At 44.2% G+C, this 25,694-nt stretch overlaps 1 pseudogene; it reads left to right on the plus strand.

Moving 5' to 3' along the window:
* LOC148136363 (putative G protein-coupled receptor 139) overlaps positions 1 to 25,694 on the plus strand; it is an 83,113-nt pseudogene that overhangs the window by 18,449 nt on the left and 38,970 nt on the right.

The following is a 25,694-nucleotide window of genomic DNA, read 5'->3' on the forward strand; positions in this document are numbered from 1 at the left end:
GGGTCAGGTCTGGGTTGGATGCTGTTCAGTGGGTAGGTGTGGATTCAATGGGCAGAATGTCCTGCTTCCTGACTGTCGAGGTTCTATGACAATAATAACAAGTTTGGACCATACAAACACACAGTGGGTATCTACCTGATCCGCTCTCCTCAAGGTTTCATATGTTTCAATAGGATCAGCTCTCATTCCATGTCTAAGCTGTTAAAACCTCCATAATATAAGCTCTTCACCCCTGGAATACGTGAAGTGAAACATCTCTCAAATGCTTCCAATGTAATTATATCCTTTTCTCAGACAAAATCATCTTACACACAGATTAGTTAAATTTTGAAGTATGTTTGAAGGGCTCAATGGTCTCGTGATAGATTTGAATTGTCTCTGTGTTGAAAAAACATGCAACGCTGTTCCTTGAGCATTGACATTTTCCTGAAAATGGGAATTACTTGAAAGATTATCAGGAACAGTCCATAATCGGCATTCTCTCGAACATTCTATTGTCATGTTGGGGTATTGCAAAGGTAAGAGAAAGAGAGCGAGTGAGAGATGGTGAAGGTGTGTTATGCCGCAGTGAAAGTGGTAGAGCATTGGCCTTGTTTGGAGGTAGGGGCGAAACAGGTATACAGTGAGTGTGAGGGTGAAGAGAGAATACGGTGACCCTTATCCTGACAGAGCAGGGAAGGTTATTGATGCTTGTCCTGTATTGATGGCCATTTCTTCAGACCGCAGATACTGCACTGAGCTGGGTGGTGAGCTCAGATCATGTTAGGTGTGTCTGGTGGTGTGACCACCTCTGAGAAGAGAATAGTCCCCCTCTGTACTAGGCCATCCAAATATCCCTGTCGACAAATCGTTGTGTAATTGCCTCTTATCTGTCATGCTCGGGGTAATCTGTAAAGGGCAGCTCTGAACTGAGATAGCTCAACCGTGTGCCCATTGGCCTTTTGAAGGTGGCACCAGAGCCAGGGATGACGGTATAACCAGGGATATCCGGGAGATGGTTAGTACCTCCAGCCATGATTGGTGGGAAAATCGAGCTGGCCTTGAATGAGAGGAACACCATTTCGTCAGGTGGGAAGTTAATTAAGTGAGTTCGGTAAGATAGCACCAGGAAACTCGCTCGACCTCGTGCAGACAATCCCTGTGTCACACTCAATAAAAATGTCACTGAGATTAATTGTTGTTACATTCAGCCCAACGATTCATACACTCTGCTGTGCCAAATCACAGTTACAAAGCTGCAGAACAAATGCTCATTCAAACGTCCATCATCTGAACTCACACCAAATCCCATTCACCCATCATTCCTGGGAATACTGGTTTACGTTGCAGGATTATGTAGAAATCTCTTCGTTTAAGCATTCTGAAAACTGCGATTTTCCATGAAATTGTCTCTCAAACTTCCTTTCTCGTCTTCCCAAAATCCTTTTGTGTGTTGGAATTTGAACAGATTCCCGCACCATCTCTCTCTGGCATTGGTTTTCACACCCACAGCACCTCCTTGCCTGGGTACAATGGAGATATGGAGCTGTAAATGGATGGGAGCTTCACATCCTGTCACTTTCAGCATGGGCTGCAAGTTTCCCCGCACTGGGTAGGGATCCAATACAGTGTTACAGATCAATGCAATGGGGTGGTGTCCACAGCTCTACACGCGGGGAGGGTAACTGCTCAGGTTTACAGATCAATTCACTGCTCTTCACTGCACAGCTCTCCATATTGAACAGGTTCTTTGTTCACGTTTATAGAGCAATATATTGGTGTGGGCTGCATATCACACCATGCTGGACTGAAAGTTTCGTCCGGGTTTCTGAATCAATGCATCGATGTGATCTGCAGTGCTCTCGATATTGGACAGATAGCTAATGGACTGGTGAGACATGCAGAGTGCTCCATCCTGGATATATTGCTGGATTATACTGAGCCTGGTCTGTACAGTGCTCCATCTTGCACAGATTGCTGGATCGTACTGAGCCTTTGTCTGTACAGTATTCCATCCTGGACAGATTGCTGGATTATACTGAGCCTGGTCTACCGAGTGCTCCATCCTGGACAGATTGCTGGGTTGTACTGAGGCTAGTCAACACAGTGCTCCATGCTGAGTAGATATCTCATCTGGGTTTACACGTATCTTGGCTGGATCTGTGAGGTGGATTGCATATGCAACATAAATCCTGATACAGCAATCACACCTTCACCTCCTTGCATTCCACTGTGGAAGCCCGTATTTCTGCAACATGTTGTCCATTAAGTAATTTTCCAATTAAAATGTCAAAATCTTTCCTTTTTGCTATGGACCCGAGCAGACCGCCCCTCACAACACATGGCGAAGGTAGTCTCGACCCGAACGTTTTCTTATTTTAAAGGTAAATGTGAGGTGCTGTGTTTCAGATACAATTCGTTTGGTCAAAATATTTGAATTTAAGCAAAACACAATCTATTAAAATAGAACAAGAGGAACATGGAATAACTTAATTATACTGGAAAATCTAAAAGAATTATAGGTTATTTAACTACTCTACAGTAACTGCTCCAATATAGTGACATCCCATAAGCATGCACATGTCAAAAAACAAATTCAGGAAACAGATTGTCTCATATGCATGTCTCCAATCCAGGAGGAAAGAAGATCAAAAGCTAATTCTGAGAGAAATGTCCGAGAGAGTGTCTAACAGCCAGGAAAGATTTCCACCCTTCCAACCCTGCTGAGACCCTAGCAATAACTGGTGAATGGTAAAACTAAGAATCCTGGTTCTGTGAGAGTTTGATCATCACACCACAGGACAAGGTTGCGGCTGCAAGGACCATAAGGAATGGACTGTATCTACACCGTCTATGCCACTGTAGGAGCCTCTCAAAAACGCCTAGCCTCACCTAAGCCGTTAAATGATGGTAAGATAATGTCAAAGTTAAATATAAATAAATAAAACGAAATGATGCTGCAGGCCTGGTGATCAGACACAGACGGCCTTGGGAGCCCAGCAATTTCCATCCTGCCAAAACATAGTCGGATCATTGAGCTAGTGCATACAAAGCATCATCACTCTGCCTCACCTCTAATTTTACAATTGGAGATGTGTTATTAGCCCAATAGTCAGCGATGTCAACATCCCAACCAGACCACGTATTGTGGTGAGATATGAGGGTTGTAGTGAAAAAGGTTTACTGGAGCTGTTTGTAACTGTGACTGATGTCAGTCTCCATGGATCCTAACTGTGTCATTACCGGGTTTCCCTCTTCTATTAGTAAGGGGTTTCATTCAACTTGTAATGCCATAATATAGTGGCAGCGTCATCCTCAAGACGAGTGGGCTCAACAGCCACAGGGAGAGGGAAAGGAAGAGAATCTTAGAACAATAGACTGGAATGTTACAACAATGGCTCAGAATCTGAGAACATTAGACTGGAATGTTACAACAATAGACAAGAGTTTATCTGATGGTCTTTATTATCTTTCCCGGGAGTAGCCATGGTTAGAGTCGTGGATACGAGCCATATTGATGATTATTCAGGCAGGTTACTATCCCATCCTCGCTATTATTGGTGTTCCTGGTAAGCCTATCTCTGTCAATTCGATAAACGATGGCGAAGGTTATTGCTATTTATGTTATTTATATTTAACAAGTACATAATCAGCCATGATTGTATGGCGGAGTGGACTCGATGGGCCGAATGGCCTTACTTCCACTCCTATGTCTTATGGTCTTATGGTCTTATAATCTGCTATCTTCAGTTTCAGTCACAAACTCCACTTCATTTCCATCAATTTCTAACTCCTCATTCATAGACATCTAAGAATGAACAAGACTGTTCCGACCCTTGAGTTTTCCATTTGCTCTGAACTGTTTATGTCTCTATATTCTCTCTGCCATCAAACCTGCCTACACCAACCTCGATAATATCCCCAGTCTCCACCTCTGCCTCAATGCCGTTGCTGAATTAGCCAGCATCTGCCTCCTTGTTAACTTCTGATTTTATGGCTCCATTTCTTTTATGACCACTCTTCCAGTTACAAATATTTTGACCACAAACTTTTTCTTGTCACTCCACCTATTTCATAATAGAGACCTCATATCAGAGTACTAATGTCACTGGCCATGTAATTCAAAGGCACAAGTTATGACTTTAAATGCATTGTTTCAAATCCTTCCAGAGCTGATGACAGAAGTTAAATTCGAATGCCAGCAATTGGGATGAAATCTCATTTTACAAACGACAACCATAAACCATTAGGATTTATTTTATAATTTCACTGATAGTTTCTTTTCCAAACATTAAGAGTGACAAAAAAGATTGGCTCCATATTGTCTTGACAAATGGTCTCGCAGTCAACGGCAATTAGTGACGGATAACAAATGCTGCCCTTACCAGTGATGCTGACATCCTTTGAAATGGCAGCATTAAAGGTGAAATAAACCAAGGAACTGTGGATGATACAGATCCGAAATAAAATTCTCCAGCATCTGAAAATGCTGGAGAATCTCAGCAAGTATGGCAGCCGCTGTGAAGACCAAAACAGATAAAGTTTGGAATCTAGTGACCCTATATCACAACTGAAAGTAACTGTGAAATAATAATATTTTTTTATCAGGGATAGTCGGATGAGTGAGGGGGAGGTTAGTTGAATGGATGTAGAAATGTCCAGCGAGAAAGTGAGAGAGAGAAATGAAAAGCAAACACAGAGACTACTGGTAGTGAACCAGAAGGAAACTAAAATGGGAGCTTATACTAAAATTTTCCCTTTTCCCATATTTCTGAATATCATGCCAATTCAGATTAGTCCCTGTTTATATTGAGTTATATTCCCTCAGTCTTTCTCCACTGAGTTTGATGATCAACTCCATAGGCAATGCTGGTGCTGCCCTTACAGTTGCTCAGATACAAAGAAACGGAACGTTACATTGTCAAATGACTGTTTTGAAGAAGGGAACTGTAATTGTAGGTTTGTGCAGAGATGTAACTGGTTTTTTTTCTGCTAAGAACAGAAACATTTTCAACACTGAATGGGTGCACCGTGTGTGTGGGGATTTGACTTCTCCTGTTATTACAGAATAAAGGGAGGTTCTGTGGACGCTTTTCTCAAGTTTGTGTTATCAGCTGCCGCTTCCATTCAGAGAGACCCAATGGTATGGTGACCCCACTCTGGACGAGATATGAGCACTGCATTTACAGAGTGTTCTGGGTCTATGGTAAACACATGGAGTCGTGGCTACACAGACGTGAAGCTCTGTACACGGGGAGGGGCAGGGCACTGCATGAGCCTCCAGAGGTTTTCCAGGAACATTTGTCTAAGATGGGCCCATTCCAAGTCTAAAATGTGAAACCACCTTCTTTCAAAAATGAGCTAGTAACTGAGTTGTTTCCCCTCCTTCAATATAGCCTGTAAACTCACAGCAGGGTCAGGACTGTGCTGAGACTCACCATGAAGTGAACTGGATTTATTCTGGAACTTGCCAGGCGCAAGTGAGTGACATGCTTGGAGGGCAGTCCTCCGATATATCAGTAGCTGAGAGGATTACATTGGTTCTGCCTCCACGGAGGAAGGTGTAGAAACTAACTTCCAGAAATACTAGGGAACAGGGATCCTGGTGCAAATGAGGGGATGAACGAAATTAGAATTAATGAAGTGTATGTCTTTAAAAATCTATTCGAATTGAAGCTTGGTATGTTGTTGAATTTGATGAGCTACATCCCACAGTATTGAGGAGGTGGCAACAGAGCTAGTGAAAGAATTACTGATTATTCTTCAAAGCTGGTTGGATTTTGGAGGGATCCTGCAGACTGGAAAGCGGCTATTGATCCGCTAAATATTTAAAACAGGACGGAGAGGGAAAACAGAAAACTAAATAGCTTGATGTCAGCTGAGAGAAAAGAAAATTGTATCCTTTTATAAGGAATGTGACAACTAGACACTTGGAACATAATGATATGATTACATTCGGCATAGATTCAGGATTGGGAAATGATCTTTGATTAACCTGCTAAAGTTGTGGAGATTGTCCGTTATGGGACAGAAGTAATTATAACTGAAAATGATATCTGGTCTTTCATGCAAAATACTTGAAGCACCACAGTAAATATACCTTACTAAATGGTAGTGTTTTGTTGAAAGAGTACTTGGGGTATTGTATACAGACTGAGTCCGTTTTATAAATAATGATCTCCACGTCACCGAGACAGGGCAAAGGAGTTTCTCCACATTGACCCCTGGCATGATGGTACCATCAGGAGAGAGTGCAGTGAGTATGTGTTTAACTTGCAGCACTGTGAGAGAATACGAAGTTGAAAATTGATGGTTATGGACAAACACTTATTATGTCCCAAACAGCCATTGATAAGGTGGGAAATTCCATACTTTCCAAAGGATGCTCGATTCCCAATAGCTTACATGCCTGTGGAGAGAACTCCTTTCTATTTACAGAGAGGTGAAGGCTCTGAATGAACTCTGAACACTGTACTACACAGTTACTGTGTGACACTCCACTCCACTCCAAGTGTTCACAATCCTGTCAGCAGCCACGATACCTTCATTCTGAAACCGTTAGCTATTCTCCAACAGCTTCTGACTTTCAGATAGGATGTAGGTCTGCTCTCTCAGCGATGGAAGATGCCTTTCAAACTGGTTTAAAAAATCGTTTCAGTCCCACTGCCAGAAAATCATGCTAACATAACACAGATGTACTATGACTAATGAAGCACGAGGAATATCATGGAACAATCCATCTGTGCAGCCTCTGATCCATTTGTTTGTTATGTTGGACCATGTCTGACACCTTCCGCTTCCTGATTTAGTGACTTGAGAAGCTGAATGACCTCTTCATGTTCCTTTGTAAGCGACTCCAGATGTGCAATGGTCACGTTCTGACCCTTGTAAGTGATGTGTGGGCATGAGCAGACTCCTTGTCTTCCGGTGTAACGGCAGGAGGAACTGAATGGGCTGTCCCTCTTTTTGTCCAGTAGCTTTGATGGGCTGAATGACTTTTCCATATTCCTGTGAAGCCAGATTGAGGGACTGAGTGAACTCCTCCGTTTACTGTGGAAATGTGCAGCGCTCTTTCATGAATGTTGCCGACAGTTTAACAGCACAGGCTGGAACATTGTCTCAGTCGTGTTGCACATGGACACAGACTGCATCAGGAGGTCAGGGATGACGAAGCTTTGTGAATATCGTGTAACGTACAGTAAATATCCCCACTTCTGATTAATGTGGACACAACGGGCTGCTTCCTCACAGTAGGGATTCCTTGCTGACAAACTGGGTTTGCCTGGGCTGACGTAGCTACCCTGAGGATTTCCGGCAGAAATGTCCCACGGCTGAGATGATAAACATGTTCCAATGTACTGTAAATGACTCCAAACACTGGAGAGTTTGCAATGGATTCTGATGAAGTGCAATTTTATTCAGGCTCCTTGATGTCATCTTCAATTAAATACTGCCTTGATATCAGGGCCAGTCGCTCTTTGGTAGGCCCTTGTATTATATCGCTCATATTGATAGGCCATGGTGTAGGAGCAGGCAGTGATGTCTTCAAACAGAGGGTAGTGAATGTCAAGATTTCGCTCTTCCAGAGACTCAGGGGAGCTATAGCAGGAAGTGTCCTCCACCTGTTCCTGTCGAGCAGGTCGTTGAGTCTGAATGGAACATCAGAACAGGAGCAGAGTTCGATCGTTCGACACTATGAAATTTCTCTACCAGGCACTAAGAGTGTAGCTGATCAGGGTATGGTCTCAGCCCCACTTTCCTGTCGGTATCCCACTATCTGTGACTCACTTCTCTGTCAAATATTTAACTAACTCAGCTTTGGTTAAATTTGAACAAAGAGGCACCACATACCACTGGAGAAGATAATTCCCACTCAAAAGGTCCTTTTAGAATTTATGTTCATCTCTCTTACAGTGTCATAAAGCACCGAGACCTGTCCACATAACTCAGACATCCCAATCTGATCTAGTCCTATTTGCTAGCATTAGGCTCTTATCCCTCTAACACCTTCCTATTAATATGTGTATCCAGATGCCTATTAAATGTTGTAACTGTACCAGCCTCCATCACTTTCTCTGAGAGCTCATTCCATACACACACCACAATCTCCATGAAAATATTTTCCCTTTACTATCTTTCTCCTCTCACCTTTAGCCTTTGTCCGATAGTTTTGAACTCCCCATCCTGAAACAAAAACCTTGGCTATTCAGATTATCCATTTTCTTCATGATTTTATAAACCACTATAATGTCAAGTCTCAGCCTCCGATGGTCCAGAGTAAACAAGCACCAGTCTGCTCAGCCTCTCTCTGTAGCTCATCACTGCATGTCCGGCAATATCCTTGTAAATCTTTTCTGCACCCTCTCAATTTTTACAGCATCCTACCTGTAGCAAAGCGAACTGACTTCAACACAGTATTCTAAATCCGGACTCGCCAACATCCTGCCCAGTTGCAACATGATCTCCCAACTTGCATACTCAATGAACTGATCAATAAAGGCAAGCATACCAAACCGCTTTTTCACCACTCTTTCTACCTCTGACGTCACTTTCAAGAATCTATGAGCCTGCACACTTTTGTTCGGCAACATTCCCCAGGACCTCACCATTAATTGTATATGTCCTGACCCGTTTTACCTTCCCAAAATGCAACACTCCACATTTATCTAAATTTAACTCCATCTGTCACTCCTTGGTCCATTGGCCCATCTGATCGAGGTCCAATTGTACTCTGACATAAACCTTGCTGGACACTGCACCTCCAATTTTCATATCATCTGTCAACATAATAAACATCCGAGTATTCACATTCAAATCATTTATATAAATAATGGAAAGCAGTGGATTCAGCACTGTTCCTTGTGGCACATCATTGGTTATATGCCTCCTGACTGAAAAACAGTCATCTACCACCCTCTATCTCCTGGCTTCACTCTAATTTTGTAGTCATTTGGCGAGCTTATCTTGGATCTATTTATGACTTAACCTTACTAACTTGTCTGCCATGCGGAATCCTGTCGAAAGCCTTGCTGAAGTCTATATGGACAGCGTCTACCACACTGCCATAACCAATCTTCTTTGTCACCTCTTCACAAAATGCAATCAACTTTGTTATAAATGATTTCCCATGCACAAAGCCATGTTGACTATCCTTCATCAGGTGTTACATGTGCAAATACATGTAAATCCTGACTCTCTCAATGCTTTCCAACAACACGACCACCAATGACGTCAGGCTTACTGATCGATAGTTCAGGACATTATTCCTCTTCCTCGTCCCACACTTCCACTGCTCACTGCAAATGTTAATGCAAGCGGCTTGGTGATATGACCAACAATATAGGTCTGAGAGCGTGTGAGGGTTAGGAACAAGTCAGGCAGAATTTTTAATCTGCTAAAATTTGCAAGTTTATGACCGAAACAAAGTTACTCAAACTACGCTGGAAAGATGAATGACAAACGGTTTGAATATTGCAAATCTGTGCGTCGATGTTTCCCTCTCTAAAAATACTGACACATGCACAGGTTTAATGACAAAGTGAAAAATATAAAATCTCTGCAGAATTTTAACTTGAAAGAACTGTCCCCAAACATTAATCGAAGTCATGACGAAAGGAAACGCGAATGATTGTTCCAAATATCATTCAGCTTATATAGCTATTCTGCTCTTCCAAGCTACTGGCAATGGGATTGTTTCCTGGAATAGAAGGATTTAGCTGACTTCCCTTTACTTCAGGTAGTGGGGTGATTCCAGTGAATCCTCGACTGGTAAAGATGACTGAAGAGTTTTCAGCTCATACACATTGCTGGGAAGAGGAACACAGAGAGAGAGGGAGCAACAGGATGTTCCTTCTCAGGAAGGTTGCATTTTCTTCCTCCTTGAGCTAAATCACACAATGACGTTATCCTACCCCAAACTGGACGAAATGAGGTCTATTTGAACAGTGACTGAACTGTACGACTCCATCACAGTCCCTGCTCCATGTAGGTACGTCACTGCTGCTGTTGGACACCCAGCCATTTCTTTCAGAACAAATAGCGCCACTAGATTTGTATAATACAACTTGTAATGTCTTCACAATATCTGCATTTCAATGAATGCACCTTATTCTTAAATTAGCTCCCCAGTCCTATTCTCCCATAGAAGATAAAATATTCATCAGGTATTCACCACCTCCAAATCTTGAGTGGTCAATAAGAATATTTCTCAGGCCTAAACTCCGAATCGTTCATAACACAATGCCTTCATCGCAAAAACGAGTAAAGAGAAACATCTCTGAAACATTTCAAAACCAATTTGGTTTTCACTTCAGTGGAATTACAACAACACCCAGATCATTAGATGCCGTCTCAACATCGGCCTGTACAGATGCAGCAAAACATCCTTCAGATCAGGCCCAATACTCTTTATCAAGAAAAAGTATCATTCCATTTATTTTCCAAATAACATGCTGCATCTACAGGCTAACTTGTTGCGATTTATGTACCAAGACACGCAAATCCCTTTGTAGCACCGCGTTTGGCATTCTGACTCCAGTTACATAACTTACTGTTGCATCATGCTTCGTCCAAAAAACAAACTTCCCATCACCCACATTGTACATACTTTTTTTTTGCTGAAGGTTTGCTCACGATCCTCCCCGATCTGTATCCTATTGCAGACACTGTGTCTCGACTTGACGTCTAATTGAATGACGATCCTTGTGTATTGGCAAATTCATCTCCAATCCATTCAGCCCCGTCATCCAAATCATTATTAGAGATTGCAAACCGTTGATAAACTCACACTGATCCCCGAGGAATTTCACTAATGACAGCTTTCCAACCTGAAAATAAGTAATTATCTCCAATTTGTATTTCCTGGTAGCTGACCAGGACTCCCTGTTCCTGTGTAGCAGTCTGGAAATGTAGCATGGCCTCCTTCTATGCTGTGTAGCTGTTTGACGATTTGTTTCTGACCTCAGTGATCCTCCTTTCGACCAGTTGTCAGATAATCAGGTAGGGTTCATACTGTAAATGTTCCTGATCACTGACAGTTTAAGAGATTAGCACAGAATATAGACTAACATTTGGGGGTATCGCTACCTGGTCAAACATGCTGTCTTTCTGATGCAACGATAGAATCATTCTAGAATATCAATAATGTGCTCAATTTTGAGGTTTGACACTGAGGAGGGGGGAGATTTCTTATAGTCTGATTAACATGCGTCTCCTTACCAATACAACCAATAATCCTCATCATTAATTTCATTCTTGGTTGTTGCTGCTGTGTTGAATAATTGCCGCAGTCACTACACATTAAAATAAACTATTCTCTTTGAGCGGTGACCTTATAGACGTTTATAAAATCTCCAGGGGTATTGATAGGGCAAATAGGCAAGGACTTGTTCCTTGGGTAAGGGAGTCCAGAACGACAGGGCATAGTTCTAAGGTGAGAGGGGCAAGATATATAAGGGATCTAAGGGGCAACTTGTTCACACAGTGCATGGTGTGTATGTGGAATGAGCTGCCAGAGGAAGTGTTGAAGGTTGGTATAATTACACCATTTCAAAGTCATCCAGATGGGTTTATGGAAAAGAATGAGTCAGAGGGATATGGGCGAAGTGATGGCAAATGTAGACATCTGGTTTGCACGGATGAGTTGGACCAAAGGGTCTGTTTCGTTGAAGTATACCTCTATTGCTCTGTGACTGAAACCTTCATTCTATTCCCGGGTATCTCCTTAGAGGTGCAGAATGGGGTTCCTCCTCCCTCATTGCAGTGATACTGACTGGCTGAATGGGGTCTTCGTCTCCCTCTGTTACAGCCTCAAGGGGTGCAGCGAGAGAACAACATGGGATAGGAGCTCTGGACAGCTGGTCAGTTTATACAGATCATGGTTGGTCTGTTTGCGGCTGAAAAACCCTTTCCTGTCTATTCCCAATAAACACTGACTCCCCTGTCCAACAAAGTTCAGTCAAGTTGAGCCTTGAATATCTTCAATGACCCCCCACTACTGTTCGTCATTTACATAACTGATTTAGATGTGAGCATAAGAAGTATAGTTAGTAAGTTTGCAGATGACATCAAAATTGGAGATGTAGTGGACAACAAAGACGGTTGTCTCAGATAACAATGAGATCTTGATCAGATGGGCCAATAGTCTGAGAAGTGGCAGATGGAGTTTAATTTAGATAAATGTGGGGTGCTGCATGTTGGGAAAGCAAAGCTTAGCAGGACTTATACAGTTAATGGTAAGGTCCTAGGGAGTGTTGCTGAACAAAGAGACCTTGGAGTGCAGGTTCATAGCTCATTGAAAGTGGAGTCTCAGGTGGATAGGATAGTGAAGAAGGCGTTTGGTATGGTTTCCCTTATCGGTCAGGGTATTGAGTACAGGGGTTGGGAGGTCATGTTGCAGCTGTACAGGACTTTGGTTAGGCTATTGTTGGAATATTGCATGTAATCCTGTCTCCTTCCTATCGAAAAGAATGTTTTGAAACTTGAAAGGGTTCAGAAAAGATTTACAAGGATGTTGCCAAGATTGGAGGATTAGAGCTATAGGAAGAGGTTAAATACGCTAGGGCTGATTTCCCTGGAGCATCGGAGGCTGAGGGGTGAGCTTATGGAGGTTTGAAAAATCATGAGGGACATGGATAGGATAAATAGACAAAGTCGTTTCCCTAGGTGGGGGAGTCCAGTACAGGAGAGCATAAATATCAGGTGAGGGGAGAAAGATGTAAAAGAGACCTAAACGGCAGATGGCGGTATTTGTATGGAATGAGCTGCCAGAGGAAGTGATGGAGCCTGGTACAATCGCAACATTTAAAAGGCATCTGAATGGCTATATGAATAGCAGGGGTTTGGAGGGATATAAGCCAGGTGTTGGCATGTGGGACTAGATTGAGTTGGGATATCTCGTCAGCATGGATGGGTTGGACCGAAGGGTCTGTTTCCGTGCTGTACATTTCTATGACTCTATGACACTATGTCCCAGTCTTCACTGTTCCCTGGGGTTGTGAATACACAGGTTGTGAATAACTGCTGTGGTCTTCCAGCACCACCAATCCAGAATTGCGAATACCACAGACAGCTCAACCCTAAGGAGATGGGAACATCCTTATCTCAATATTAAATGGTAGAACATCTAAATTTTAAATGTATGAACCTCACAATCAGCTTCTCTTTTTAACAAAAATGAAGGCATAACCAATAGGAAAGACATAGACCATTAAGCCCCTCAAACCTATCCCACATTCCCATTTACTCTGTTCGGTAAAGTTCTTACCAAATTACCCTCCATTGCTCTTTTGGGTCGAACTTTCAGATAGCCTAAACCACTGAGCATATGACATTGGTGCAGAACTATAGTGTTTATTCTATCGAGTCTTATTCTGCTGTTCGGTCATGGCTGGCATGTGGCCCAACAAAATTCTCCCACATTTTCATTGTAACACTTGCTCCGCTTATCAATCAGAATGTATCTATCCCTGTCTTAAACACAGAACTGTGTCTGTTTCTCTGTATGTCTGTTTGCATAAGTGTTTGTTTCGGATTATTGGCAGGAGGCAGAGGGTGGTGGAGGAGGGTTGTCTTTGGGACTGGAGGCAGCGTTCCACATGGATTGGTGCTGGATCCACTTTTGGTTGTCATTTGTAGCAATGATGTAGATGAGAATTATAGAAGGCATGGTGAGCAAGTTTACAGCTGACACCAAGATTAGTTATATAGTGGAAGGTGAAGAAGGTTACATACGATTAAAAATATAGCTTTACAAATTGGATCGATGATTCCGAGAGTTGCACAGCATAGAAACATAGTCCAAATCTTGCGTGATAACTGCATGTCTTAAAATAACTTATTTTCATTTTCCACCATTTGTTCAATATCCCTCTAAACCTTTACAATTCATGTCCCCATCTAGATGACTTTTTAAATGTTGTAATTGTAACAGCTTCCACCACTACGTATGGCAGCTCATTGTATACACGAACCACCCTCTGTGTGAAAATAGTCCTCTTAGGTTCCTTTTAAATCCAGAATCTGGTTTCCAGCATCTGCAGTCATTGTTTTTACCTCCTTTTAAATCTTGTCCATCTCACCTTAAATCTACGTATTCTAGTTTTGGACTTCCCTGCACTGGGTAAAGACTCTGACTGTTCACCCTACCCATGCTCTTCAAGATTTTATAAACCTCTAGAATGTGCAAATGTGACTCCAAACAACACGAGTGGCTGTGCTTTCTGTCAACCTCGGCCTAAGTTCTGAAATTCAATACTGGCACCTCTTCCTTCTCCAACACATCACAACTCTAAAATCATTTAATTAACTTGTTCAGCCACATTATGAAACATCTCTGTGGGATTTGAATCTAGACTTTTGAGCTCAGAGGTAGGGACACTACCCCCACTTGTTTATTCATCAGCCTGTTTGAAATACTGGGACATACCTCCGTGACAGACAGGACTTGAATCCAGACCTTCTGATCCAGAGTAAGAGACATTACCACGCAAGTTCAGGTATTGCAATATAGCCCAGAGCTCTGGCTCAGAGGCATGGGCGTTACCCACTACACAAGAATTAAACCATGCCCAGATTTTGGGTCACATTTTAAATATCAGCTTTCAGCTCGATATGGATGAATTAAAATTTGGTTCAATTTACTGAATTACACAGTTAAAAGAATTACATTTTTCATCAGATGAAAGGTACTCACCTCAAATGTACGATATTGAGTTTATGTGCTCTGCCTTCTTGATAAACTATGAAGTTCTTTAACTGTTTTGGTATGGTCTCCACCTTAAGTGGCTGTTATGTGATATCTGCAATATGAGAGACATACATCCTGCAGACCCATACTGCACCAAAAAGGATCTGGAATAGATACTTATCACTGAACATCAGAGTTGAAGAAAGCGCATCCTTTCTGGATCAAAACACCAATCACTCTTTCCCGTCTGTAACGTGTGACTGTCCTCTGCTTAAAACCACGAAATGATTTAAGACAGCAGATTACTTTCCAGCCTTTCTTCCCCAGTACTATAACTCATTGAGCTGAGGAGTCGCAGATGGAGTTTAACTTCGATAAATGCAAGGTATCACAATTTGATAAAACAAGCAGGGAGAGGACATACACAATTAAATGTTATGCCACTGGTAACATTGGAGAGCAGAGGGATCTAGGGATCTGGTATATTTCTTTGACGATTGCATTCTGTGTAGGCAGCGTGGGTATATAGGAGTTTGGCTTTCTGGCCTTCTTTGCTCAGACTTTTCAGTACAGGACCTGGAACATTAATTTCAGGTTGAGCAGGACATTTGTGAGGTCTCTCCTGGAGTACTGTGTGCAGTTCAGGTTACCCCGTCACATTGAGGATATTATTAAAATGGTTCAGAAAAGATTTACCGGGTTTTTGCTGGGAATGGAGTGTTTAAGTTAGAAGGACAGACTCGATCTACTGGGACCTTTTCCACTGCAGTGTAGGAAGTTGAGACCTTTTCAACCTTATAGAGGTTTATCAAACAATGACGGGTATAGATAATGTTGAATGGCAGGTGTCCTTTCCTTAGGGCGGTGGATAATTTTAAGAAAGTTTTACAAAAGAAATAGTGTCATAGAGCTGTCCAACATAGAAACAGACCCTTCTATCCGACTCATCCCTACTGAGCAGGTGTCCTACATTAATGTGGGTCCATTTGCCCGCATTGGCCCATATCCCCGAACCACTTGCTATTCATGTGCCCATCCAGATGCCTTTGAAATGTTGTAATTGTCCCCCCTCCACAACTTCCTCTAGCAGCTCGTTACATATAAAGAACCCTCTCTTTAAAAACGCTGCTCCTTAGATCCCTGTATAAGTCTTTCCCCTCTGAACATCAACCTATGTCCTCTAGCTTTGGAATGTGCTACACTGGGGAAACGACTTTGGCTATTGACACTATCAGTTCCACTTGTGAGTATATAAACCTGTATGATCACCTCTCAACCGCTGATGCTCCAGGGAAAATAACCCTGACATATTCAGCCTCTCAATAAATCTCAAAACATCCAACCCTGGCAATATCTTTGCAAATCTGTTCTGAATTCTTTCAGGTTTCACACATCCTTCCTCGAAGAGTGAGACCGTAATTGCACGAAGTATTCAATAGTGGCCTAAGCAATGTCCTGTACAGTCGGAATATGACCTTCCAACTCCTACATTCAACGCACTGTCCAACAACGACAAACAAATCGAACATCTTCTTCACTATCATATATACCTGCGACTCCGCTTTCAAAGTACTATGAACCTGCACTCCAAGGTCGCTTTGTTGAGCAACACTCCCCAGGGACTTAACATTAAATGTATAAGCTGGAAATGTGTTGCTGGAAAAGCGCAGCAGGTCGGGCAGCATCCAGGGAACAGGAGAATCGACGTTTCAGGCATAAGCCCTTCTTCAGGAATGAGGAAAGTTTGTCCAGCAGGCTAAGATAAAAGGTAGGGAGGAGGGACTTGGGGGAGGGGCGTTGGAAATGTGATAGGTGGAAAGAGGTCAAGGTGAGGGTGATAGGTCAGACTGGGGTGGGGGCGGAGAGGTCGGGAAGAAGATCTCAGGTTAGGAAGGCGGTGCTGAATTTGATGGATTTGACTGAGACAGGGTAGGGGGAGGGGAAATGAGGAAACTGGTGAAATCCGAGTTCATCCCTTGTGGTTGGAGGGTTCCTAGGCGGAAGATGAGGCGTTCTTCCTCCAACCGTCGTTTTGTTGTGGTCTGACGATGGAGTAGTCCAAAGACCTGCATATCCTTGGTGGAGTGGGAGGATGAATTGAAATGTTGAGCTACAGGGTGGTTGGGTTGGTTGGTCCGGGTGTCCCAGAGGTGTTCTCTGAAACGCTCCGCAAGTAGCCGGCCTGTCTCCCCAATATAGAGGAGGCCACATCGGGTGCAGAGGATGCAATAGATGATATGTGTGGAGTTGCAGGTGAATCTGTGGCGGATATGGAATTTTCCTTTGGGGTCTTGGAGGGAGGTGAGGGGGGAGGTGTGGGCGCAAGTCTTGCACCTCCTGTGGTTGCAGGGGAAGGTGCGGGAGTGGAGGTTGGGTTGGTGGGGTGTGTGGATCTGACGAGGGAATCACGGAGGGAGTGGTCTTTACGGAATGCTCATAGGGGAGGGGAGTGAAATATATCCTTGGTGGTGGGGTCCGTTTGGAGGTAGCGGAAATGACGGCGGATGATGCGCTGTGCATGGAGATTGGTGGCGTGGTAGGTGAGGACCAGTGGGGTTCTGTCCTGGTGGCGGTTGGAGGGGCGGGGTTCAAGGGCGGAGGAGCGGAAAGTGGAAGAGATGCGGTGGAGGGCATCGTCGACCACGTCGGGGGGGGAAATTGCGGTCCTTGAAGAAGGAGGCCATCTGGGTTGTGCGTTTTTGGAACTGGTCCTCCTGGGAGCAGATGCGGCGGAGTCGAAGGAATTGGGAGAATGGGATGGCGTTTTTACAGGGGGCAGGATGGGAGGAGGTTTAGTCCAGGTAGCTGTGGAAGTCGTTCGGTTTGTAATAGATGTCCGTGTTGATTCGGTTGATTTCTATCCGTGTTGATTTCTATCTCAGGCGACCGAATCAACACGGACATCTACTACAAACCGACCGACTCCCACAGCTACCTGGACTACACCTCCTCCTATCCTGCCCCCTGTAATATTTCAATTATTCTGTCTGGTGTTTGCCAGTATTTAAGTCTGTCCTCAGGGAGTGTTTTAGTTTTGCACTTGCTCAAAATAGTGAGTGAGTCAGTATTTCTCCGTGGAGTGTGACTGTAGGACAATTTCAAAGTTTGCAGATATTAAACCTGGAATAATTATAAGGTTTATGGAGGACAGTGTCGAAATCCATCAGAACAGTGACACGTTGGTGTAGTATTCAGGTTTATGGCAGATCAGATCAATGCAGACTGTGAGGTGATGCACCTTGGTAGGAATAATTCTGAAAGTCAATATAAAACATTCTGTACCATTATGAAGGACTGCAGGAATAGAGGGCGCTGGGTGCATATGAGCACATATTATTGAAGATGTCAGGACAAGTGGAGAAAGCAGTAAATATCACAGATTACTTTCAGTATATGACCTGTTTACAGGAGGAGATGTAGGAGGGAGCCTCCGCGCTCCCTTCCTGGGAGGTGGTAGTGATGATGTGTTGTAAGCACACCCTCCTGCCCACCAAGACCGTGGGGATTCCATTTGTACCAGCTCGACACAAAAGGGAAATAGCATCAGGGCCACGGTTTCTAAGTTGTGCCGGGAGGAAACAGAACTGCCAATAGGTTTAAAGTCAGAATTGCCCTTCACTGAACATTGCTCTTTACTCGGTTCGTGGGACGTGGATGTTTCAGAATCTCCACACGAGGCGTCCCGGTCCTCTCCGGCTCGTACCAGGGTCCTCCCCACATGATGGGGGATGGGAGGTGGTGAGGGAACGGATATTGAGCAGCCCAGCACCTGGGTTAGCTCTTTCTGTCCTATTCGAGGCGGCTTCGTCTGGAATTTGAAAAAGGGAGTGAGGGAGGGAGGGTGGGAGTGGGTGGCCCTGCTGTCTGTCTGGAGTGAGTCAGTCCACAGTGTTGTATCCATACAGTGTTATTAATGTGCGGGGTAAAGTTGAGCGAGAGAGAGAGAGAGTGAGAGAGAGAGAGTCTGCAAACAGTAGTGAGAGTGATGGAGCATGAGCCTTGTTCGAGGATAGGTCAAACAGGACAAACAGATATACAGTGAGTGTGAGGGAGCAGATCGAATACAGTGAGCCTTATCCTGACAGAGCGGGTAAGGTTATTGATGCTTGCCCTGTGTTGCTGGACATTTCTTCAGACCACAGTTACGACACTGAGCAGGGTGGTGAGCTCAGACAATGTTCGGTGAGTCTGGTGGTGTGGGCCCCTCTGGGAAGAGAATGGTCCCCCTCTGTACTAGCCCATCCACCGGGAGCTCCGTGCTCCTGTTGACAAACCGTGGTGTAATTGCCCCTTATCTGCCATGCTCACGGTAAACTATGCAGAACAGCTCCAAACTGAGAAAGCTCAACTGTGTGCCCATTGACCTTTTGAAGATGGCACCAGTGTCAGGGATCACGGAAAATCTCGGGCCATGCGGACTTTCGTGATTGCCTCCAGCCATGAAGAAAGATCGAGCTGGCATTGAATGCGAGGGACGCCATGGGGTGGGGTAGGTAGCTAATGAGGGTAGTTTGATAAGTTAGCACCAGCAAACTAGTTCGGTCTCATGCAGACACTCCATCTGTCATACTCAGTGAAAATGTCACTGAGACAAAATATTGTTCGATTCAATCTAATGAGTCGAAGGCTCTGCTGACGCTACTCCCACTTACAAAGCTGCAGAACAAATGTTCATCCAATACACACCATCATCTGATCTCATTCACCCATTCACCCATCATTCCAGGAAACATGGCTCACATTGCAGGATACTGTCGGAATGTCTTCACCTCACCATTCAGAAACCTGGGAACACATCCTTCCATGACATTGTCTCTCAGTCTCCCACTCTCTGTCTATTCCCCAACGCTCCTATTTGTTGATACTTAAACTGATTGCCCCGCCATCTGTCCCTGGCAGTGATGTTCACACTCACAGCACCCCTGTGTCACGGCACATTGGAAATATGGGTAAATGGATGGGAGCTGCACATCCTGTCACTTCAAGCATGGGTTGCAAGTTTCCCTATGTTAGCCAGCGTCCTAACACAGTGTTCTGAGAAATGTACTGGCGTGGCTTACACAGTTCCACACCCTGGTCATATATCTCATCTGGGTTTATTCATCAATGCACTGCTGTGGTCTACATACCTTTCCACTCCATGTAGATTTTGGGCTGTGATGCACAGTACACCAGTCCGGTCTTCACAGTTCTCCCTGCTGAACACATGTCTCATCTGGGTTTATAGAGCAAGCACTACTGAAGTCTGCACAGTATTCCACTCTGGACCGATTGCAGGGTGGTGTTGAGGAGTACACTAGCCTTGTCTGTGCAGTGCTCCATGCTGAACAAATATCTCCTCTGAGTTTATGGTGTCTGGTCTGGTTCTGTGAGGGGGATTGAGAATGTGATCTAACTGATTCTTTCAGCTGATATGGCAAACCTTTATTTTTGTTCACAATCATGTGATTGGACCCTCCAAATTCTGACTCCTCCGGCCAGTCCCACTCATCAGTCTACCTCCATAGTTCAGCAAAGTGATGGCCCATGTATAATTGTCCAGTTTCAATGTGAATAACTGTTCTGCCTATTTCCCTGGCCTTTGGATTTGCTCACCCTGGACCATCGGAATTCAACACGATAAACCTTAGTAAGGTCACTCCTCAGAACTAACGCACCAGGGAACATAGCCCTAGCCCATTCATACTCTCCGTGTAGCTCAACATCACTCGCCTCCACCACCCTACCCAACATTGTCAACATACTTGGAAATCTTTTCTGTACGCTTTCAAGTTTAACAACCTCTTCCCGATAGCAGTGAGACAGAATTAAAGGCAATATTACAGAAGTGGCTTAACCTAACGTGTAGGTGAAAATGAGTATAGCAGATGCGGGAGATTAGAGTCAAGAGTGTGGTGCTGGAAAAGCACAGCACGTCAGGCAGCATCTGAGGAGCAGGACAATTGATGTTGCGGGCAAAAGTAGAATTTCCTGCTCCTTGGATGCTGCCTGACTTGTTGTGCTTTACGAGCACCATACTCTGAAGGCGGTGTATATCCCAGATAGCCTTCTTCTTCAAAGACTGCAGTTTCCCCTCCCACATGGTCGACGATACCACCCAGAGCATCACATCCACTTCCCGCACCTCTGCCTTCGAATCCCACCCCTTCCAACGCAAAAGGGAAAGAACACCCTGTTCCTCACCTAATATCCCACCAAATCTCCACATACAACACACTCTCCTGCCCCATTTGCGCCACCTACAAACAGACCCCACCATCAGAGATATATTTCCCTCCCCACCCCAATCTGTGTTCCATAAAGTACATTCCCGTCGCGACTCCCTTGTCAGGTCCACGCCACCCACCAACCCCCATCCACTCCTGGCACCTTCCCCTGCCACTGCAAGAATTGGAAAACCTGCATTCTCACCTCCCCAGTCATCTCCGTCCAAGACCTCGAAGGATCCTTCCACATCCTTTGCAGTTTTACCTGCACTTACACACACATCGCCTACAGTATACATTGCTCCTGATGTATCCTCTACATTGGGGAGACAGGAAGCCAATGTGCAGAACACTTCAGAGAACATTGCTGGTGCTCCCGCACCAACGAACCCCACCACCCCGTGGCTGCACACTTTAACTTGCCCCTCCCACTCAGCCATAGACTTGCAGGTCCTGGGACTCCTCCCCCGCCAAACTTTAACAACCCGACGCCTGGAGGAGGAAAGACTCATTTTCTGCCTTGCGACACTGCAACCACATGGGCGCAATGTGGATTTCACCAGTTTTCTCAATTCCCCAACCCGCATGTTATCCCAGATACAACTTTCAAAATCAGCACCGCCCCCATGACCTATCCTACTTTTCCATCTTCCTTCCCATCTATCTGCTCCACTCTCCTCTCCAATCCCAACTTCATCTACCTATCACATTATCAGCTACCTTCCCCAACCCCATCCTTTTCCTATTTATTTCTCAGTTTCCTTGGGCCACAAGTCTCATTCCTGGTGAAGGGCTTACACAAGAAACTCCGATACTCCTCTGATGCTGCCTGATCTGCTGTGCTTTTCCAGCAGCACATTCCCGACTCTGATCTCCAGCATCTGCAATCCTCACTTTCTTCCTTGAGTTAATGTATCCAAAAAATTCCTCACCAGACATTTTATGCAGCTGGTCTGATATTTTATCCTGTATCATTTCTGAACAAAGCGGGGCATACACAGTCCTGCAGTGCTCTGCCAACACTCCCATATACAAAGAAAAAGTAAATATAAAGGTAAGATTTAAGGTCCGTCCGTCAGTAACCCTCATCCATTCCATTGCGGCTGAGCAAATATTGCCTTTGATTATGACATGAAATGTTATGTAAGAAGGGGTTATCTGAGCCTATTTGTTCGGTGACCTTGATTAATATCAGTCAGCATGGATTATAATTATCCCAGTGGAGAGTTCCCATCGTTTAACAATAAATGGGCACCGTTCAAAGTGTTATCTCAAAGTGTGAGCGGATCCATCACCGACAGCACGAGCAGAGATCTGCAGCCCTCGATGGAGAAGGCGAGGAGAGATCATAATTCGAGAACATTAGATTGGAACGTTTCAACAATAGATCAGAATCTGAGAACATTGGACTGGAATGTTCCAACAATGGATCAGAATCTGATAACATTGGACTGGAATGTTCCAACAATGGACAGGAGTTTATCTGATTATGTTTGGTCTTTTTCTACAAATTATGCTTTTTTGTCATTATCATCGCGGATCTAATATGTCCTTCGGATTAGTCTGCATTTTTATTATCTTCTCCTGTCTATCGTTTGTGTTCCTGGTAAGTCTCACCATCCTGTTACGTTTTTTTTTTCTATAAACCAGTTATGACTGCGTTACTGTTCTCTCATGTGGTCTTCATTTCTTGCCACTATTATTGTTCATGCTGAGTCTCTGAATACAAATATTCACTTATCAGACCACTACTAACTGCATCAGGGAACTTCTTCAATTACTGGCTCCCTCCTTGATTCTGGCAGTGTTACTCATGGGTCTCTATGTTGACCTACTCGCTTTCAGATGTGACCCATTGTCTCACTGCCCTTGCTATTTAAATATTGGGAGTATGGAGGATAGTGCCCTCTATTATGTTTACAAACTCCATTTCCTTGATGGTACTCCGCGAGTCAATGCCGTCCCAATACCTTTTTTTTTATTCATTTGAGGGAATTGGGCATCGCTGGCTGGCCCGCTTTAATAGCCCATTCCAAGATGCCCTTGAGAAGGTGATGGTGAGCTGGCCTCTTGAATCGCTGCAGTCTACTTGCTGTGGGTTGACCCACAATGACATTAGGGAGGGCATTCTAGGATCCTGACCGAACGACTGTTAAAGAACACCAGTATAATTCCAAGTCAGGGTGGTGAGCGGCTTGGATGAGAACTTGCAGATGGTGGTTGACACAGACGAATCAAAAGTTTGGTGATCCCTTTGGCCATGAGTTGATTCCTGACACCATGCCCTGACAATTATTAAATTTAACTACTCACTGCTCCAGAATGTTCTTTACTGGCTTTACCCACCTGCTGTTTGAACCTTGAGCTGTGAAGTACAGACTTACTGATAACAACAATCTGCTGCTGTCACTCACGGATTGAAACCTTCGAACTCATGCCAAAAACCCATCAATCTGACATTCCTATGCATGCTGATCTATATCGCTATTGTGTCTGACAATGTCTTTATTTTGATATTCATGAGCAGTTAGCTCATCTGTCCATGAAACGTTCCTCAGTCTCTCTGTGTCAATTATCCAAATCCCTGACAGCTGTTTATATTTAACCTGGTTTACTTTCAGTGTATTTTCTCTTACATTCAACCATCCCAAATGCACGACAATCCCCCATCTCTCTCTCTCTCTCTCTCTCTCTCACACACACACACACACACACACACACACACACACACACACACACACACACACACACACACACACACACACACACACACACACACACACACACACACACACACACACACACACACACACACACACACACACACACACACACACACACCTTATACTTGTCCAATGGAGATAGAAGTCTTCCCCCGCTGTGTGTATCAGATGTGTGTCTCATAAAATTCTGTAATATCGCTTCGAAAGCGATAATTCGAAATTGGGTTCAGGTGTAGAATCCCAACAGTGTGGACACAGGCCATCTGGCCCAAAATGTCCACACCAACCACCGAGGACCTCCCAGACCCATTCCTCTACAATAGTACTCCATATTCACCCCGACTAATGTAACTAATCTACACATCCCTGAACAGGCAATTTAACATGACTAATTCACCTAATCTGCACATCTTTGGGCTATGGAAGGAAAACGGAGCACCCAGAGGAAAACCACACGGGCATGGGGAGAATGTGCTCATGGAAACTGTTAGGCTCAAAGGCGGCGTCTGGGTAGTTGTTAGCAACTTTTGTTCAGAGTGTTGTATTCAGTTGGTTTGAACAGTGCTTTGTTGCTAATGGTTCTTCTGTCTCTGAGAGTTATCTGAGTGTGGAAGAAGTGAAGTTGGAGACTTTACAAAAGGTGAGCAAGGCAAAGCTGTTAGAATTGGCAGACAGGCTGGAGTTAGGTTTGTGTGGGTCTGTGAGAAAAGGAGCGATAATTACAGCTGTAGCTTGGCATTTAATTTTTGGTAGAAACATCATCAGAGTCTTTAGAAATGGCTAGAATTCAATTGCAGATGAGGCAGCTTGAACATGAAAACGAATTAAAACAGTGTAAAATAAGATTAAAAGTAGATTTGAAAATGAAGGAGAGGAAGAAAAAAGAAAGAAATAGAAAGAAGAAAAACAGAAAGGGAGAGAGTGTCAACCTCAAAAGATATTAGACAATAGATAATTGACAATAGGTAATAGGTGCCGGAGTAGGCCATTCTGCCCTTCGAGCCTACACCACTATTCGTTATGATCATGGCTGATAATCCTCAATCAGAATTCTGTTCCTGCCTTATCCCCATAACCCTTGATTCCACTATCCTTGAGAGCTGTTTCTTAAACGAATCCACAGACTGGGCCTCCACTGTCTTCTGGGGCAGAGCATTCCGCACAACCGCCACTCTCTGGGTGAAGAAGTTTCTCCTCATCTCTATCCTATATGGCCTACCCCTTATTTTTAAGCTGTGTCCTCTGGTTCGAGACTCACCCATCAGCAGAAACATGCTTCTTGCGTCCAGAGTATCCAATCCTTTAATAATCTGTCTCAATCTTTAATATGTCTCAATCAGATCCCCTCTCAGTCTTCTAAACCCAAGGGTATACAAGCCCAGTCGCTCCAATCTTTCAATATAATATTGTCCCGCTATTCCAAGAATTGACCTCGTGAACCTACGCTGCACTCCCTCAATAGCCAGAATGTCTTTCCTTAAATTTGGAGACCAGAATTGCACACAATATTCCAAGTGCGGTCTTACCAGGGCCCTGTACAGTTTGAGAAGAACCTCTTTGCTTCTATACTCAATCCCTCTTGTTATGAAGGCCATCATGTTATTAGCTTTTTCACTACCTGCTGTACCTGCATGCTTGCCTTCACTGACTGGTGCTGAAAATGTGTTGCTGGAAAAGCGCAGCAGGTCAGGCAGCATCCAAGGAGCAGGAGAATCGATGTTTCGGGCATGAGGGCCGAAGGGCTCATGCCTGAAACATCGATTCTCCTGCTCCTTGGATGCTGTCTGACCTGCTGCGCTTTTCCAGCAGCACACTTTCAGCTCTGATCTCCAGCATCTGCAGTCCTCACTTTCTCCTCGAAGACTTCATTGACTGGTGTACAAGAACACCCAGATCTCTTTGTACTGCCCCTTTGCCTAACTTGACTCTATTTACGTAATACACTTCCTTCCTGTTCTTGCCACCAAAGTGGATAACCATACATTTATCCATTCGTTTAGCAATTAGAGAGAACAGTCGACTTCGAAGGCGGAGATGAAGGTAGACAGTAGGGTGAAATGAGCAGAATAGTGAGGATGAGCAACCCGATGGTAGCCAAAG

This window comes from Chiloscyllium plagiosum, unplaced genomic scaffold (assembly GCF_037043375.1).
Source record: "Chiloscyllium plagiosum isolate Xiang-an unplaced genomic scaffold, Cpla_swu_hap1 HiC_scaffold_46, whole genome shotgun sequence".
NCBI classification, from domain to species: Eukaryota; Metazoa; Chordata; class Chondrichthyes; order Orectolobiformes; family Hemiscylliidae; genus Chiloscyllium; species Chiloscyllium plagiosum.